Source organism: Dermacentor andersoni, chromosome 3, assembly GCF_023375885.2.
Source record: "Dermacentor andersoni chromosome 3, qqDerAnde1_hic_scaffold, whole genome shotgun sequence".
Lineage (NCBI taxonomy): Eukaryota > Metazoa > Arthropoda > Arachnida > Ixodida > Ixodidae > Dermacentor > Dermacentor andersoni.
Window position 1 is genome coordinate 131,278,195 of NC_092816.1, and position 18,133 is coordinate 131,296,327.

An 18,133-nucleotide genomic window follows, 5' to 3' on the forward strand; every position below is an offset into this window, starting at 1 on the left:
AGGGCAATCACACTATTTGCGTCTTGCCTACCCGGTCCTGCGGCCACTATTCTAGTGCACTAGTCTATTTCCACTAGGAAGGCCTGTGTTTTTCTTACTCCTGTAGCCTTTTTCTTAAGCTCACCAAAATCCACCTGGATGACTTCAAACCGTACATCAGATTGTCGAGGTAGGACCAACTCGTTTCTTCTCTGAAGGTACTTTATGGACTTGACATTGATTGCAAGGCTGGGCGCACCGCTGGGTGTCGTCTTTCATGTGTTTCCACTAGAAACGCTGTAGAATCTTGCGATAAGTTCGCCAGAACCCGTCGTGCCCGCCAGAGTCTGGGGAGTCATCATAAAGTTCCAAGATTCGAGGCACCATTGTTTCTGGGACTACGAACTTTCCATCGTGGAACTGCAGTTCTTCAGTTCCCTCCCACAGCAGAGCTGCGCTGACAGATTTGGTTTACCGCAAGTCTGGAGAGTGCGTCTGCATCATTCAGGTGTTCTCCAGGTCTGCGATGGACCACCAGCACAAAATGCTGGAGTTCACTTACCCACCACGCAATTTTTCCTCTAGGCTCTGCGAGGTTAAGGATATACGCTAAGGCTTGGTGAGCGGTAAAGAGCGTGAAGCTCCTGCCATTCAGGTAAGGTCTAAAATAGCGTACGGCCATTAGGACTGCCAAAGCGTCTTTTCTCCGTAGTCGTGTAATTCAGTTGCGCTTTCGAGAATGTATGCGAATAATATCCCATGACCTATTGTAGCCGGCTCCGTGGAGCTTCTGAATCCGTCTGGTAAAGAACAGCGCCTGTGCCGTAATGAGGAGCGTCGGTGTTCAGCTCGAAGGGCAAATTTGAAGTCTGGAAGCGCCAGAATCGGGTCAGACGAAATGATGCTCAGAAGGCTTTGATAAACGGAACCACACTCTGCTGTCCACCAAAATGGCACATTCTTTTTTGCCATTTCCGGGAGGCACTTTGTTTTCGTGGCATAAACTCTAATGAAAGCCTGAAAATGCTCTGCAAATCCGAGAAATACCCGCAAAGAGTGTAGGCCATGCGGTTTCTGCCTTTTTGAGATTCGTTCAACTGATTCATGCTTTGCTGTCTTAATTTGGCCATCAAATACTCTACCTAGAAACACAACTCTTCTTTGGAAAAACTCACTTTTCTTGTTATTAATCTTGAGCTCCGCATCACTGAGAGAGAGAGAGAAAAATTTATTTGTCATGAGATTGGGCGACTTCCTCGCAGGGTGGAGCCCTTAGTTCAGGGCCCCATTGGCTCGCGCCACTCCGCGTGCCCGCCGGATCAGCCGTCGCTGCTCTTGCGGGTCTGAGCTGGTCAGCGCAGTCTTCTAGGAGGAAGGTGAAGGAATAGGGGAGTAGCCCGGAGGGTGTGGGCACTTCGAGGTGCAATGATATACTGTGGGCTTTGCTCCACAATAGGGACAGTATGAGGGATATTGTGTGGGGTGGAAGAGGTGAAGATAAAAGAGGCAGGGAAACGAATTAGTTTGAAGCTGTCGCTACGCGACGGCATCTTCTAGATTAGGGGAATTATGTGGTGGAGGGAAGTGCTCCTGGTATCTCTGTAATATTTTAAAGTTTCAGTGTAGTTCAGTGGTTTTGTCGATGCGTCGTCTGGGTTGGACAGCTCTTCCAATGGCGCCCGGAAAAGGAAAAGGAAAAAGCTATGTCTGCTTAATAATTTGCCTGTAATCCGTGCAGAGTCGGACGCTTCCATCTCCCTTAGGTGCAATAGTGATGGGCGACGCGAATGCAGACGTGAACGGACGAATTATCTGTGCATCCAACATCTTTTGAAGCTCGTTCTTCAGCCACATTCTCTACTCCCGTGACATTCTATATGACTTTTTTCTTACCACTGTAGTGTTGCCTAACTTAAATGGTGCCTCAAACTTTGTAGTTGCCTTGGGATATCCCTTCAAGCATACCAATTCCGGGTAAAGCCTCTTAACATCTTCACATGACGATGGTTGCCGCAGGCTCCTCGAAGATAAAGAAACGCTGAGATTGTGCCGCTTTTGTGTAGCCACTACCTATTACAGTAATTTCAAATGTTGTCAAGCAGACATCCAAGGCGGTAAAGCGTAGTCACTTAATCAGAACAGCAGCACAGCTGGGACTTCTTTCGTTTTCAGCTCGCTTCGGCGCTTCAGAAGCAGCCGACGCGGCCGCTTTCACCACGTGATCCCTCATGCCACGTCACGCCCACGGTGGCGCCAGCTTTTCCAGTGGTGGAGCTAGCCCCCAATATGGGTCGTGACCCATCTCCTCGCTCATCCGGCGCAACCGCTCCTCAAGCTCCGGGTCATGACGCGAATGACCATCAACAAAACGATTGCAACGCACGCTGCTTGGGTAGCTCTCGGTGGGGACCGGCGGCCAAGCGGCTAGCGGAGAGGTTTAGCGCTGGCGGCGGCAGGCTCCAAAAGAACCGGAAGTGGACGATGTGACGTCGCATTGTGACACAGAACCAGTGAAGGCGGAACTTAGCCCCGACTTTCGGCGAACGAGTTGAGGAGGGAAAGCATGGCTAAGGAGGAGGGTGACTTGTAATGGCTTGTAGCTCCCTTAATACGTAACGCTTCACTTAAACAGTGGTGCGGATGTTCTACTTAAGCTGTACCCTACGCGCCTACAAAATTTGTCCGAACCGTTTCAGGGGCCCTTTAAGACCCCTAATTTAGATGAGATGGACGACCCGACTTTCGAATGCAAGTGGCGAAGATGAGTAACAGCCAACCCATCGAACAAAGGGAAGCGGGTTAGCCGGGAATGGATAGTTGTGGCGAAGGACGATTACTGAGACGGGTAAGACGTCAAAGATTCGCAACAAAATGATAATGAGTTAGACCTATACTTGCACTGCGATAATGTTTAAGTGAAGGCACGCCTGCTTGATTAGTGGTGTGGAAGGACTAAGCACAGTTAAGAGCACAGGGGTTTCATTTGTATGTCCCTTCATTTGATCCACTCCATCGTTTCTAACCCCTCTTCCCTTAAGCCATACCGCACTCATGTCTGAAACCAGTGACGCGCCAGAATAAAAAATGTTTGCCACAGATGCCCCCCCCCCCTCCCCGCCCTTGCAGACAAGTCACCGTAGTCACTTGAAGAGGTGGTCAGACGGAGGTGTTGATAATGGGAGCCGGTTTCATCTTTCCGATATCAACTGTGTGCTCCCGCCCAATGTGCAGGATTGTCAAATGGTGATTTCTACTGCTTCAATAGAACACTCTTATTTAATAACTTAGAAAGAGATTCGCATTTTATGCAGTGAAATGCCATGTATCCAAATGTAATTTCTTTTTTTCTGCGATAGAGCTATATACACCTTGCCTCACTGAAAGCAATAAAGCTTTCATTGAGCTTACATGGTCTATACCTGGAAAGTATAATTGCATAGAAAAGACAATTGCCCCATTTAAAACAACGGCCATGTGTTTGGTTAGGCATCTTAACTCTAGCTTCGAGTTATAAGTGCTACAAATTTGCGAGAGACGTCTGGTTGCCCACTTCAGACTTCCATACTCTATGTAGTAGGGGTGATATCCTATGGATATACCAGATGCAAGCCAGGTCTTTCTCTTTGCTGTACTGGCCGCTTACCCTTCCATGTGGGTATGCTAAACGCAAAAAAATTGCACTAACGCGAAATGCGAGAAAGTGACACCTTCGCGAAATGCGAAGGTTGTGGGTTCGGTTCCCACCTGCGGCAAGTTGTTTTTTCATCCACTTTAATTTCGATTAATCTATCCTTTCTTCATTCCATTTATTAAGCACAAGTAATTTCCCCTATGTTGTCCATGGTGTCAATGTTTGTTGGCTTCTTATGATACAAACAGAAACAGGTAACTTTTTTTTTTGGACTGGTAACATATTTACAACGAAAGACGTGTGAAGAGTCCGCTGAATATTAGACCCTACATTTGCAGGAAATGGACAACAAACAACGCTGCACTTTGCAAATGCCAGAAGAGCGGGCCTGCGCCACTGGCATGTTCACACTCACTACATAAACCGCTGCTGTTCATACGCCCCCTGCTCAATACATCTGCACTAGTCGCCTCCTGTGTGCTTTGTTTTCCGCTACGACGCAGTGCTTTCACCTCTCTCTGCATCCGTTGGAATTCTGCTTCAGTGTCCGAAATGAAAAGAAAATGGTCGTTGTAAAACGGCTGAGCATTGCTAACAGTTTTGTAGACACGCTTTTCTTGCGGCGAGAAACAAAGTAGTGCGCTTACGAAAACCATCGTAGAGAATGAGGGAGAACCGTAAAAACTGTTTATTACGATAGCATTTTTATAGGCACTCCAGGTGCATCTCTGCCGTCACCAAACGCGAGGTTCCATATAAAGTGCAAGCGCAATAAAAATCGTGACTGCTCGCCATATGTTATATGAGCGACTCAAAGCGTGCGAGCGTGCACCGGCGAGCGCGGCAGAATCTCGCGTATGCGTGCGATGGATGGATGGATGGATGGATGGATGGATGGATGGATGGATGGATGGATGGATGTTATGAGCGCCCCTTTGGAACGGGACGGTGGGTTGCGCACCAAGCTCTTGCTATTATACTGCCTAATGTCCTACCCAGGTTAAACAATAAAGAAAGAAATAAAAATAACACCATGAACTCCCACAACCAAATTTTCTGATCCCCTTTTGCGAACTCTGCTTTTGTACGTCCCCGTTTTTGGTCGTTTCCCTACTTTTCTTCCACCAATCCTCTAATCACCTCTCACTAATCCCTATTGCGGACATATTTACTTTTCCATTGCTCTCGCTGAACCCAAGGGCTTCAGGAGGCCAGTGGTGCCTAAATAGACCGCGGCGCAGACGTCTTCACATTCTAATAAAACACGCTCCATAGTTTCTCTAGCTTTACCGCAGCAAGCACATGCTTCTTCTTCCTTCTTATATTTCGCTTTATAGGTGCGTGTTATAACGCAACCCGATCTCGCTTCGAAAAGTAAGGAGCTTCGCTTTGAGTTATCATAAATTGTTTCTGTCCTGATTTCGTTTTTTCTTCTTAAGTGGTTACACATGGCAGGTTTTTTTTTCCATTGCCGCCACCCATGAGATTATTTCTGCCTTTCTGACTTTTCCCTTGACGTTCTTTGTTGCTGTGTTGCCCACCCTACAGGCCGCATGCTTGCTGGCAAGCTTCATAGTTCTCTTCCTCCACTGTGAATGTTCTTCCTCTACAGACATCTGAACACTCTCACAGCCCATTAACTTTCTTCCATATTCCTCACTCGTTCTTCATACTCAATTTTACTTAAAAGGACGTCTTGTTGGGCGAGTTGGTCACAATTCATCTTGGGTACTAGGTGCGAAAACACACACGACACAAGGAATTCCGTCTCCTTCCTTGTGTCGTGTGAGTTTTCGCGCCTAGTACCCAAGATCAATTTTACTGTGGGCCTGCATGCCTCACTACTCCAGCCCATATCACTCTACACAGCTTCATTTGTAGTATTCCCGTGAGCGCCCAATGCGAGGCGACCCACTGACCTTTGGTTCCGATCGAGTCCTGATGGTACCCCTGTTTTAAAGCAAACAACCGCATTTGCAAAGGTAAGTCGTGGAACCATTACACCTTTCCACATACCTCGGAGCACCTCGTACCTATTGTATCCCCATAGCGCTCTGTGCTTGATTATGGCTGCATTTCTCTTCCCCTTCGCTGTTATTGTTTTTTTCCTGTGTTTCCATATATCTATTGCCTTCGTTTATCCATATACCAAGGTATTTATATTCTGTTACCCGAGGTATTTTCTGGCCCTGTATCGCCACTCCCTGTTCGCTGTTTTCATTGAATACCATAACACCTGATTGTGTAACACTAAATTTCAAACCTAAATTGTTGCCTTCCTGTCCACATATATTAGCCAGACGTTGCAAATCACTTTGCTTGGTAGCTAACAACACAATGTCGTCGGCATAATATAAACCTGGAAGCTGCTGCTCTACTACTCTGCCCACCTGTTTGTAGGAGTGATTAAAGGCGATATTACTTCCTTCTAGCGCCCTCCCCATCCTTACCATGTGCATCATAAACAGCAGTGGGGATAAAGGGCACCCCTGCCTCAGTCCCTTGTTGATATGAACTTTCTCCTCGCTCCTCATCCCTTCCCATTCAACGCAAACGGTATTTTCTAAGTAAATCTCTCTCAAAAGTTCTAGACAATCGTCACCTAAGCCTTCCCCTTCCAGAATATCCCACAAAATGGTGCGGTCTACGTTGTCATAGGCTCCTGTAATGTCTAAAAAGGCCACATATAACGGTCTGCTTTCTAGTTTTGATATTTCAATACACTTGGTAAGAACAAATAAGTTATCATCCAAACGTCTACCTATTCTCAAGCCATTGGGAAGTTCACCCAAAATGCCATTATTCTCTGCCCATGCTTGCAGCTTTAATTTGATTGCCTGCATTGCTAGCCTGTATATTACCGATGTAATGGTCAACGGTCTATACAAGTGAGTTCTATCTTTCAACCCCTTACCGTTATAAATTAAATTCATCCTACTTTGTCGCCAACTCTCTGGTGTTCGTCTATCTCTTAAATTTTTTTCCCACTGATTTCACCATAGCTTCCTTATTTCTTGGTCCTAGTTCATTAATCAGCCTAACGGGAACCTCGTCGTCCGCTTAGAAATTTTCTCTTCCGCTTTCTTCCAGTTGAAATTTGTCAGCACCAGCTCCTTTTCCTCTGGGTCTCTTTCATGCTACAACCTCGTCTTTGCCTTGGAAAGATACGGCTGTTATTTTTCGGATGTAATTTATTGTCGGTTCTCCTTCCAGTCTGTTTTACTCTTCGTCTAGGATATGTTGTTGTATTGTTGTTGACTTCCTGCCTAATAATTTTATGTGGTTCCAAAATATTCTATGTGCGGCCTTCTTTCTCTCACGTATTTCTGGCAACCAACGTTCACTTTCACCTTTAATTTTGCTTGCGCCAGTATTTGAACCATACACTTTTTCTCCCAGTATATTTCTCATTTACTTCTTACTTCATCCTGCAGCAACTGCCCCTTCTTTGCCTGCCTGTGCTCTCGGGATGCTTTCTGTCGTTCGGCGATCACTTCTCGTATCTCCCTTTTCCACCTGCTTTTCGGTTTCTTTTTTTTTCCTTTCCAACGAATACGCTGTTTCTCTTTCCGTATTTCTGTCGTTATTACACTTAGAAGCTCACTATATTCCCACTCTTTATTTGGCCATTTGCCAAGTTCTTCCTCGACTCTAATGACTATATTTCTTATTTGCTCAGCGTTCAAATTTGGACTGCCCATTTTGCACTCCTTGCTCTCTTTCCCAACCGCGTATCCCATTTTCACGATGATGCGTTTATGGTCACTCATTATGCGGTTAAACCCTTCTTCATTAATGACCATTGCTCTCAACTTATCATGAATTCCCTCTGTCATCAGACAGTAATGAATGGTTGATTGCCGGTTTCCCACTTCCCACGCGAGGAAGGCGGGAGGAAGCGCCCTCTCCTATCTCGTGCGAGGCACGGGGTCACGTGAGGAAAGGCAGGCGTTGTTCTTTGACGCGTGGTGCTTACGGCGCGGCCGTGCAGGCGCCGTACCTTGAAGGCGATCTGCGACCTGGCCAGAGTGCGCGCCCGAGCGGACCTCATCTTCAGAGCGATATGCGATGATAGCAGAGTGCGCGTAGAGCCGGCAGTTTCGCATGCACTGTGCTTTCGAGGTTTCGTGCGCTTTGTAGTGAGAGATGCACGAAGGTCAATTGGATTTGGATCACTGCTGCTGCCGCGATTCCTCACTCCAACATGTTGACAGCGAGTTTCCGCCCTCATCGAGCGAGGTGCGTTCACGCTTACCTGTGCGCACGTTGCAGCGTGCTTGTTAATTTAGTTAAAACACGTTGGCGAGCAAATTGGTTTGAATCCCTGATAGAATTTGTAAACGCGACTGAACGAGGACGCAGAGAGAGACGGACACGCAGGGACAGCGCCGCCTCTGTGTGTCTGTTTTCTCCTACGTCCTCGTTCAGTCACGCTTACATATTATATCATTGTTAATTTAGTTAGTAAGCGAATGTTTGCAAGTTTGTACGGTCGATAAAACTATTATCCTCACTTCGCATAGCTATCTACTAATTTGTCATCGCAATCCGTTCGTGGTCTCTCGGGCAAAAGTACGACTTTTTATTAACGTTGTCTAGTCCGGTTTTGTGTGAGTGCGCGTGTGTGCGCGTGTGCGCGCGCGTGTGTGTGTGTGAGAGAGAGAGAGAGAGAGAAGAGGGGGTGCGTGCGTGACTTTCTGTGTGTGTGCTTAGCCTTTTTATCATACGTGTCGTCAGTGCACCGGATGTGTTCGCTGCCGGTGGTTACTTATAACAGTGTCACTGCCTGGAGCGCTACGAAACAGGTCGCCCGGCTGCGCGGCAGATGCTCCGGCCAAGCTACGCGGCAAACGTGCACACTCCCTGCGATTCAGTGGATGGTTAACAGACAGTGATGTGCTCTCCAGGGTCCCTTACTGTGTGATATGAAATTTCCCTGTGCGCCTCACGCCCCTTTCCCGATCTTTATCAAGGTTGCAAGGTCATATTGCTATGTGTTTAGAATGACGAGCTTCTCTGACTAGGCAACAAGGCCCGTGCCCTGCATATAGTTCTGAGTCAACAAGCCGACACCACCATCAATACAGGAATGAAAACCAGCCGCTGGCTTGACAGGAGGGATTATTGAAAGTCCTCTATGTCTCATTGTAGTTCACGGAAAGCTCAAACCGAGATGCTTTAGGGCTGACTAGAGCCTTGTACCTTTGCTGTAGTTTGCGGGATTTTCCCCAGAGTGCGTATCGTTGAGGAAAGACCAGGGCAACAGTCTGAGTTCTCTGAAGCGAAGTCCGCCTAGGCTCGTTGTTACCGCGACGCCTGCACTGATCTTCCTCTTCATTCTTGCACAACGGTGGCACTTTTCCGCTATGGCCCCGGTTCTTGGACGCTCCGAAAGTCCCACGACGATGGCGACCCCTCCCCAGGACAGCTGCTGGAGTATACCACTGGTGGCTATGTGTTCGACCTTCTTGCTATCTATGACACAGTCCAGCATGGGCTATTTGTACGTGCACTTCATGGAAAAATTTCACGTCAATCGGGAGATGGCTTCCTGGCCAGAGAGCATCATGATACTCACACAGCACCTCGGAGGTAAGGAATAAAATCTTGTGTTCTGTTGTTCCTTTTGTATAAACCAATTTGTTCCTGATATAAACGCCGTCAGAGTTACCTCGGGCTTTCGTTCAAATTAATGGCAGAGCTTGAAAAAAAAAACTTGTGACAGGTGTCAATTAAAAAATTATATTATGAGGTTTTACGTGACAAATCATAAGGCACATCGTAGTAAAGGGCTCCGGACCAATTTTGGCCGCTTGCGGTTCTTTAACCTGCACCTAAACCTAGTTACACTGAACCGAGTTACACAGTTGCACGACCCCAATCAACCTCGTCAGGAAATATATAGATATAGACGAGGTCGCAGAATGCCGCTGCGACCTCGTCTGTCCCTGCTATTACTCCAAGCGATTGTTGAAGGTGTAGGGTACGCCACCAGTCATGGAAATTCATCACAGTGCTTTACCCTCAGTGTTCATGATTGCCGGAAAACCCACCTCCACTCGCAGCAAACCTGATCGCCTTCTGTGCCCTGCTCGGGTGTATCACGTCAGCAGGGGCGTCGCCATTTTAGGAAAGCAAAACCTAATAACGCGGAGGATAAGCTCGTCTTCTAAGAAAGAATGAGCATCCGCAACAAATTGGATAAGGCTATCAGTCTGAAGAACGACATCTTCTATCTGAGTGATGCTTGAAGCGCGAAGAGTCATCAGCTAAGTTTCATCGGCGGAATGGCGGCCAATGGCTCTCTCAGTGCATCCACACCCGTCCCTTATGTATCCCTCACGCTGGCCTCTTTGCACATCTGGAAACGTTTTTGCTCTTGCCAGCGTCAGAGCGAAGCTGCGTTGCGTTTTTACACGCGAGGCTGCCCTCGAGCCTACTTGGCGAGAGACCCGACAGCAGCGAAAGGCGCTAATGACCGAGAGAGCTGGCAAAAAAAAAGCTTCCAAATAATAAAATGGATGCGACATGCTGACAGTCAAAATTAGACCCAGGGTCCTCAACGTTGTGGTTCAGCACGCGGGCGTGAATCTGCAGATGAGCAAGGTAAAAAACAACTTGTGAGAAAGACAGTCGCCGTCATGTGGGCACTCCGCCAAACGACTCGCTCTGCGCTCGCCGGAGGTAAATTGTGCATTCCGCCATTTATGCCAGTCTTGCCCAACGCATAACATCAGGTTTTCCTTTGAATATTTAAAACATGGTATTGGAATGCTGACTCTACATTACCTGCAATTCACGCAAGATGAGGGGAATGGTGCGCATATGATTTCGGAAGCTGCTGGTATCCTGGTACCAGTGGATCACACGCAGATGTGCTCAAATTCACAAAAAGTTTCGTTTGTAAGTGCACCTCACCATTGGTCGTCCATCTGTGCTAATAATGAGTGCACTATCACGATCGCTTCTTACGAACACTTCTAGCCAAAAATATTTTCTTCAACACTTGCCCCATTTTTTTCCTTCACTCCTGGTGGTTGAATTCAGAAATGTCTCTCATATTGCCTGGGTTATTGCACTCAAGTTTGGTCTGCCAGGGTACACGGTAAGTATAAAACTCAGCCAATTAGATTAGCTGTGGAAGTGGTTTATGCGGTCATCTGCTGGCGTAAAAACAATACGATCAGGGCTCTATTTTTATATAATGCTGTGGTCCTCACCTCAGGATTCGTGGTCACTGCGCTCCACAGCAGGCTTCCCATCTTCTACGTGGCGCTCACGTCTGCTTCTCTCTGCTGCGCTGGCCTCCTGGGGGCCGCATTCGCACCAGACATTAAATGGATGATTGCGATGCTCGGCGCAATCTACGGTAAGTATGATCCACAATTGCTCCCCCAATTTGCCGTCGTATAGTTTACAGAAAACCACAAAGTAGCAAGCGAAGCCTGTAGTCTTCTTACTGCTGCTTTAGCGTCTTTTTTGTGTGGGTCTCATTACTTTGCTCAATTATGTACAGGCCTAATATGAAGGCCACACATATTGAGCTTTGGATGAGCCGGAAGGGTTAAATTAAAAAAAAATAAATTATTCTTTCCTTTTCCGTGACGAAACCACGACATGATCGTGGCTTGATGACGACAGTGGATGGCGTCACGGCGACGGCGTGATGACGATGATATGACAAAGCTGGAACGACGGTAATAAAACAACCGCGATGGTATGCCACGACGCTATGACACCGTCTGTGTCGCAACGATGCACTCACGACAATGGCATGACAGCGGCGGCATAATCGCGATTGAATTCCGACACGTTGCGATGGAATACTGCAGAAGAAATTAATTCGATGGAACAACGAAGGCGCTATGACAATGACAGCATGACGACAAAGGGATGACGCTTATTACAAAATGACGATGCTATACCGAGCACAGCGTTACGACGATTGCATGAGAGCATTGGCATGGCGACGAGTATACGGCGATGTCTATGTGACGACAAAGACGTAACAACGGTAGCTTGACGATGACAAGACCAGAATAAGACCAGAATCGGATGACAAAAGTGGAAAGACGACGATGAAATGAATACGACGGCATCACAACGATGGCATCATGACGAATGCCTAACGGCGACTGCATGACGACGACGTAATGATTGCGGTGGCATGAAAACGGTTTCATGATTACGATTAAATGACGACAACATGATTTCTATGGAATAACGAATAAGGAATGGCGTTTATTGAACGACGAAGTCGGTATAAGCACGACAGCACGGCGGTAACGGGATGGCGCTTTTGAAATTATATACGGTATAACGACGACAGTGGGACGACAACAGCGTGAGTACAACGTTAGGACTTAAGGTTCACGGTGAAGCTAAAATAACGATGATTCAACGGCCGTGACGGTATTATGACCATGAGCCGATACCTAGTGCGCCAAGCACGTAGGCAACTTAGGTCACTGGGCCGGCATAGGAGGTCAGATAAATAGACTCAAAGTGCCTGAAGTAGGCCAAGGATGCTGATCCGATGTAGAAAGGAGGGTTCAGACTTTACAGCGCGAGCAAACATATAATATTGCTGTCACCGTTTGCCTTCCTGTGTTGTCTAACACCGTGTTGCAGGCTGCTATAATAATGAATTATCAATATATGCTCTTTTCACAATGTCTCTGAAATAATCTGTTTTATCAAGATATGGCATGGTGTAGTGCCGCCAGCTATCCTAATCTGTCATCCTGTGCTATGTGATCTCCTCGCCATTCCCACACATTCTACATCGAGAGCCGTACATGGAGATTTCAGCGTTGCGTAAGGTATGGCGCAGTTACCGCATAATGTTAGAATCGCGATGAAGCGGAAAGATGCTAGTCGAAGAAGTGCAATGCAGAGATATCCTTTTGCCAGAAATCCACGTACTAACGGGAAACGTCGTTAGTGCGGAACAAATCGCTGCGAGGAAAGCAAGCAGGGCCGAAGCACAGACAGAAGGCCGATCCGCAATGATTGCGTACGCGAAGGCTAACCATGCAGTTGCACAACGCACTCCAGGAGCACGAGAAGTGAACAGCAATAGCAAAGTACTGAAATTTGAATGCCAGTCAGGCAGACACACGCATCGCATGGATCTTGCTGCTTATAAAATGCGAACACCAAGCGTTTGCAAAGAGGTACTGTTTTAAAGCAGAGCTTTCTTTCCCTCTTCCTCCCACTTTGTGGGTGCTGGCTGCAACAGTCTTTCACGATTGGCCGGCACCGGATAGTCTGCCAAACGACGCCAGATAGAGTGCAAAATGAGCCAGCCAGGGGCGGTAGGTGATCTATATAGGGTAACGGGGAAGCGAGCTCCTACAAAATAGCATGCCGTCCTCGTCAGCCCATGCCGTGTTGATTTTATCGCATTCATTCCATTGTGAACGTTTTTCCACTGTCATAACGTCATCATTGTTCCTCTATCTTTACTCCATTATCATCATTGCGATATCACTTCGTCGTCATCAAGCTGTCGTTCTCACGCCGACGTCTTCGTTTCGTCGTGGTCACTCTGTCAGCTTTCTGCTCGAACAAAAACGATACGCCGCCAACTAGCGATATCAGTTGCGTCATACCGTCCTCATCATTCTATCATCATTGTTCTGCCATCTTCATCCCATCGGGATCATGCAGTCGTTGCCAATTCGTCGTCGTCATTCCATAGTCATCATACCGTCATCGTCATGCCATCGTTGGTACACAGTCGTCATGCCTTAGGGATTATATAGTGTCACGGTCGTCATGCCTTTCTTGTCGTTCCAACGTCATCATATTGTCCTCGTAATTTTATCTTCGCTATCCATTCTCGTAATGCCACCGTCATCGTGCCGTCACTGCCATTACGTCATCATCATTCCTGTGACGTGAGGTCTTAGCCATCCCGCTGTCGTCATGCTTCCAGCATCGCCATCAAGTTGCCGTCGTGCCATCGCCGTCGTATAGTCATCATCATTTGAGCATCGCCATTTCATTGGCGTCGTGGCATCATCGTCGTGCGTGGAATCACAACGTTTCTGAGCGACACGCATATTCGGAAGGAGGCGTTTCCCGGGTAAAAAAAAATCAAGGTGATTCCGCCCTGCGAAAGTGGATGGCCAGCGGAGTCGTGAGCATCGTGGTAAGGAAGGTTCGCAATCGTTGATAGGTCATATTCAAAGCACAGTCGGTCACACAACCGACAACTGAAGCCGAAACGGTTTGTCCACGAAGTCTCGGCGGAATCGCGCATACGCACCAGTGTAAGTATCAGCCTTCCGAGCGTGATACCTCTGTCAGGCGCCTCAATATCAGACTGAAAGAACATAAACCATCACTTAACAACGCTCATGCTTCACATCTAGCATCGCATTGTTTTAATTTCGGTTGTAAACCTTTGTTTAAGGACAGAAAAAATCCCTTCAAGATAAAAATGCCAAACTAGACGCGAAATGTGGCATTTCGCTTTAAAGGATTAGAAAAGACTTGTTTTAGCCAGACATCAATATCAATGTTAGACACCGAATTTCAATATCTTTTCAGCACGTGTGTCTATCTGAAGTAGTGCCTTTTCTTGTTTAGTTTTTATGGCTTCCCTACTTTCTGATACGTTTACTGTTACCTGATAGTCTTCAGACCATGTCATGTTTGTTTGCTACGCTTTTTGCAATCACTTATAGGTATGTTGATCGCTTTAATTAAGATTTAGCTGAGAGTTAGCGCTCGATCTGTCTTATTCTAGTGTTCGCCTGTGTTCCTACGCGTTACAAACCAAGAATATGGTACTTACGTTGTTGCGCCGCATTAATTGCTTCGAAATCTGGGAGGCTTTTCACTCGAACCCGCCGCTTGCGGGGAGCCTCCTCGGCAGGCTCCTCGCTGGTTCGTGCCGCCCACCGCTTTCGCTCCCGCTCACGTTCTCATCTGCTGTCCCGAAGTTGGGTCTCGTTAACAGCTTGTTCTTCGACAGTACACATTAAACGCAGACTCAGAATACCATAGCACGCAACATACTCACTGCCGAGTCCGTTCTTTCCCCAGGCGCGTAAATGCTGCAGATGGCTGATTATCAACCACCTGTCGCACCAAATTATCGATGCGCGCTGCGACCATTAGCGCTCCCTCGTCACAGCCAAACTGAGCATCTGGGTAAGTCAGGAGCTGGTACAGCTGTCAAAACTTCATTACGTTCACGCTTCGCGACCTCTAGGACGCTACCAATCACCGTCAAATTGTTCTCGAACCAGAGTCTGTCACACACCGCACAAATGGGTCAGAAAATGTCTGTCGAGAAAGTCCCTGGGAAATTTCGCATACGCAACCTTGTGCTTGTCCAATTTACTGCATTTTCCGTGCGTCGTTTCGCTGCATTCTTCGCTTCGCGGGACCCGTCTTTCTGTCGAGCCCGCCGCTTACGGGCAGGCTCTCGGGTACGATCTTCGCTGCTACTCGCCGCCCTTTTAACGTGACAGCGTTAAGGAGCTCGTGTCGCAGAAAAGCCGGTGTCGTCGGCGTCGGCGGCGTTGGCCGTGAGCGATAAATCCCAGAAGGCACTTCATCAATAAAAAACTTCTTGCAACATGGGCTGGTGGGTATCGAACCAGGGTCTCCGGAGTGTGAGACGGAGACGCTACCGCTCAGCCACGAGTTCGTTCCTTCAAAACGGGACGAAATCGCCTCTAGTGAATGCGATGTTCCCTTAGAAACGTGCCGTAGAAAGTTATACTGCGGTGTATATCGGTAATTATGACCATGTAACTTACAGAAGTCGCAGTTTCACGAGTAGCGAAGTACGTTTCCGCTACATTTCTTCTGCGCTCTGCGCACACGCAGAGCCATCTTGCGGCAAACACAGAAGACCCCCTCCTCGCAATGTACGGCACTGCCCCGACACGTGGCGCGCCACTCGCCCCATGATCGCGTCCGCCTTCATGGCGTGTCGGGGCCCGGCTATCTGTGCCGATCGCGACGTTTGGCTAGCGTAGCGCGTTTGAGTAGGCGGTGCGAACGGGGTGCGATAACGCTATCGCGTTCCACTCTTGAAGGCGAAGCTTAAGGGTCCTCCAAGTTTTTCCTAGCTTTCCTGTTTCTACGCCAGGTGTCAGCACATGTCTTACTGGTGTGCTTTGTCTCCTCGCAGAAAGCGCGCGAGTTTTGAAACACGGACATTGAAAAGTCTATGGGAGGGTAGACATATACAGCCCCGCTGTAAAATAGGTCCAACTTGGCCGCTATGTCCAAGACATCTTTTTATTGGGCGAGGAAGAAAGGGCACGCCGGGAGCCTTTCCTCGTCTCTGGCTTGTGCGAGCTAGCGGGGCGCTGCTTGAATGTGTTAAAATCGCGTGGTGCGGGAAGATTTGAGGATGGCTTAGCTCGATCTCCGAGAAATTTACATCGTGTCTGTTCATACTGTGTATGAGCTGACATCAGTTCATATTAAACGTATTGGCTTCTTTTGAACTGATTCGAGGGTTTCATGACAGATACTTTATAAGGGTTCCAGATGGGGCAACCATATTCGAGAATGGCTTGGATGAGCGATTTATATGACATCAATTTTGTTTTTGCGTGGAGCTTGATGCTCCTGCATTGCCCTTTTTTCTGTAAAGCAGTAATATACGCTTCTTCTGTCTACGTCAAGTCCCATTGTTCCGCGCTGTTACTCGTTTTCTTCATAGGTGTACAAACCTGTCCAAGTTAGCACGGTAATGCAAAAGAGATCGCATAAAATTGATTTGACGGCTCATTTTCACCAGCTATTACGATATTCCCTAATGCGACATTTGAGCGCAGCTCTATATGTAACACCTCGTTAGAAACACATTAAACGTAAATCAAAATCGTGCAATTAAGTAAGTCATTTGCGTCCTTCCCTGCGAATGATAGCTCCATTTCAAGTGTACACGGACCGTTTTGAACGTCTAAGCTTATCCAGCATAGAGACGTTTCCGAGGCAAAGGCTAACAACGCAGAAGGCTAACAACGCAGAAGCAAGCCTGCTTGAGTGTGCAATTACATGTATTACTGCGTAAACCCCTATAACCATATCCAGTCATCACTGCATTCCTAATTAAAATATCATGCAACTTACAGGAGATACCAATACAGCATGACATTTGTGTAGCTGAATCTTCTTTTTATTAGATTGTAAGATGAAACTGCTTAGTGATAAATTGAACGATTCGATTTAATGGCACGTGTGTGCAGGCTCCCCAAAAATTCTACTCAGTCGAGCTCACTCGGACTCGTGCTGAGCCAACATTCTATTTCGCCGAGTTTGCTCTCACTCGGACAAAATTCTACTCGGCAAGGCTCAAGCGAACTCAACTTCACGGGTCAGTCCAAGTCTGAGTGAGCTGATCGAGTCTTGAGTGAGTTCACCGACCTGCGTATACAATACATGCCATTAAAGTTGTGACTTGTAAGGTGCTTTAATAAGCATTGCATACGTGTCCGTGTTGCTACGGGTGAAAATGAGGACAATTTCACACGTAGCAGTTCGTTTTATAAAATTTAATTGGCTGTTGCGTGAAAGGTACGCCTCATGTAGATTCCAATATTGCAATGGATCTGCATAGTACTTTTACCGATACTGCTCGCTATTTTCGCCATTACTCAGTGGCCAACATTTGCAGATTTCAACAGAAAGTGGAATAAATGACTGTGCTGCAATATACTTTAAAAAACGCATTCATTACTGCAACTACAGCATTCAGGACACCATACAAACACATGCGCATAATGAGCGCACGAATGCTAAATTCATGTGCACACGGAATCGCAGTTCGGCCGAGTTGACCGCCATCTATTGCAAAATAAGAAAGGAAGAAAGCACAGGCTAATACCACAATGCCGCTTGGCGGATCCATGGGCTATAGGATAAACATACGTGGAACCTAAAAGTTACCTCGATTTAGCAGCTACAAACGCTGTTGAATCCAGCAGCTGGCCACTCAACTACTCAAGTGTGTTCAATCTGTACCTGCACTTGGGTACACTTTTATTGTCTTTATGTTAAAGTAATAATTTGGTCTCATGAAAAATTTCACAGTGCTTGGATTCTCTAACTTGCAAAAGTAAAGTTTTATTTCATAGTTTTTCATGACTAAAACTGATATAAACGCTTAGAGGCATTGTCAATGCCTTACTTTTTTGCTCAAAACGGCATGTAGTATGCTATTGACATTGCAACAGTATTTCAACAACAGGAAAAAGAATCAGTCTCCCTGTTTCGAGCAATGTGTTAATACAGACAATTCAAGCAAGCAGAAAATTTTGCTGATACAATCCAGTCGGGACTACCAGATTCGATTGTACGTTGGGGCTTTTATTGCACTTACTCATTTTGGTTGAATAATCTAGTTTCAAATGACTTCTATCAACATGCTAACATTGGCCTAATACAAGTTCACTGCATGACTAGCTTAATAAATTGGTATGATTACTTTAATTTCCAGCGAAGCGACCATAACATTTGCTCCAATTGCATAGGTTTTTAGCAATCCGG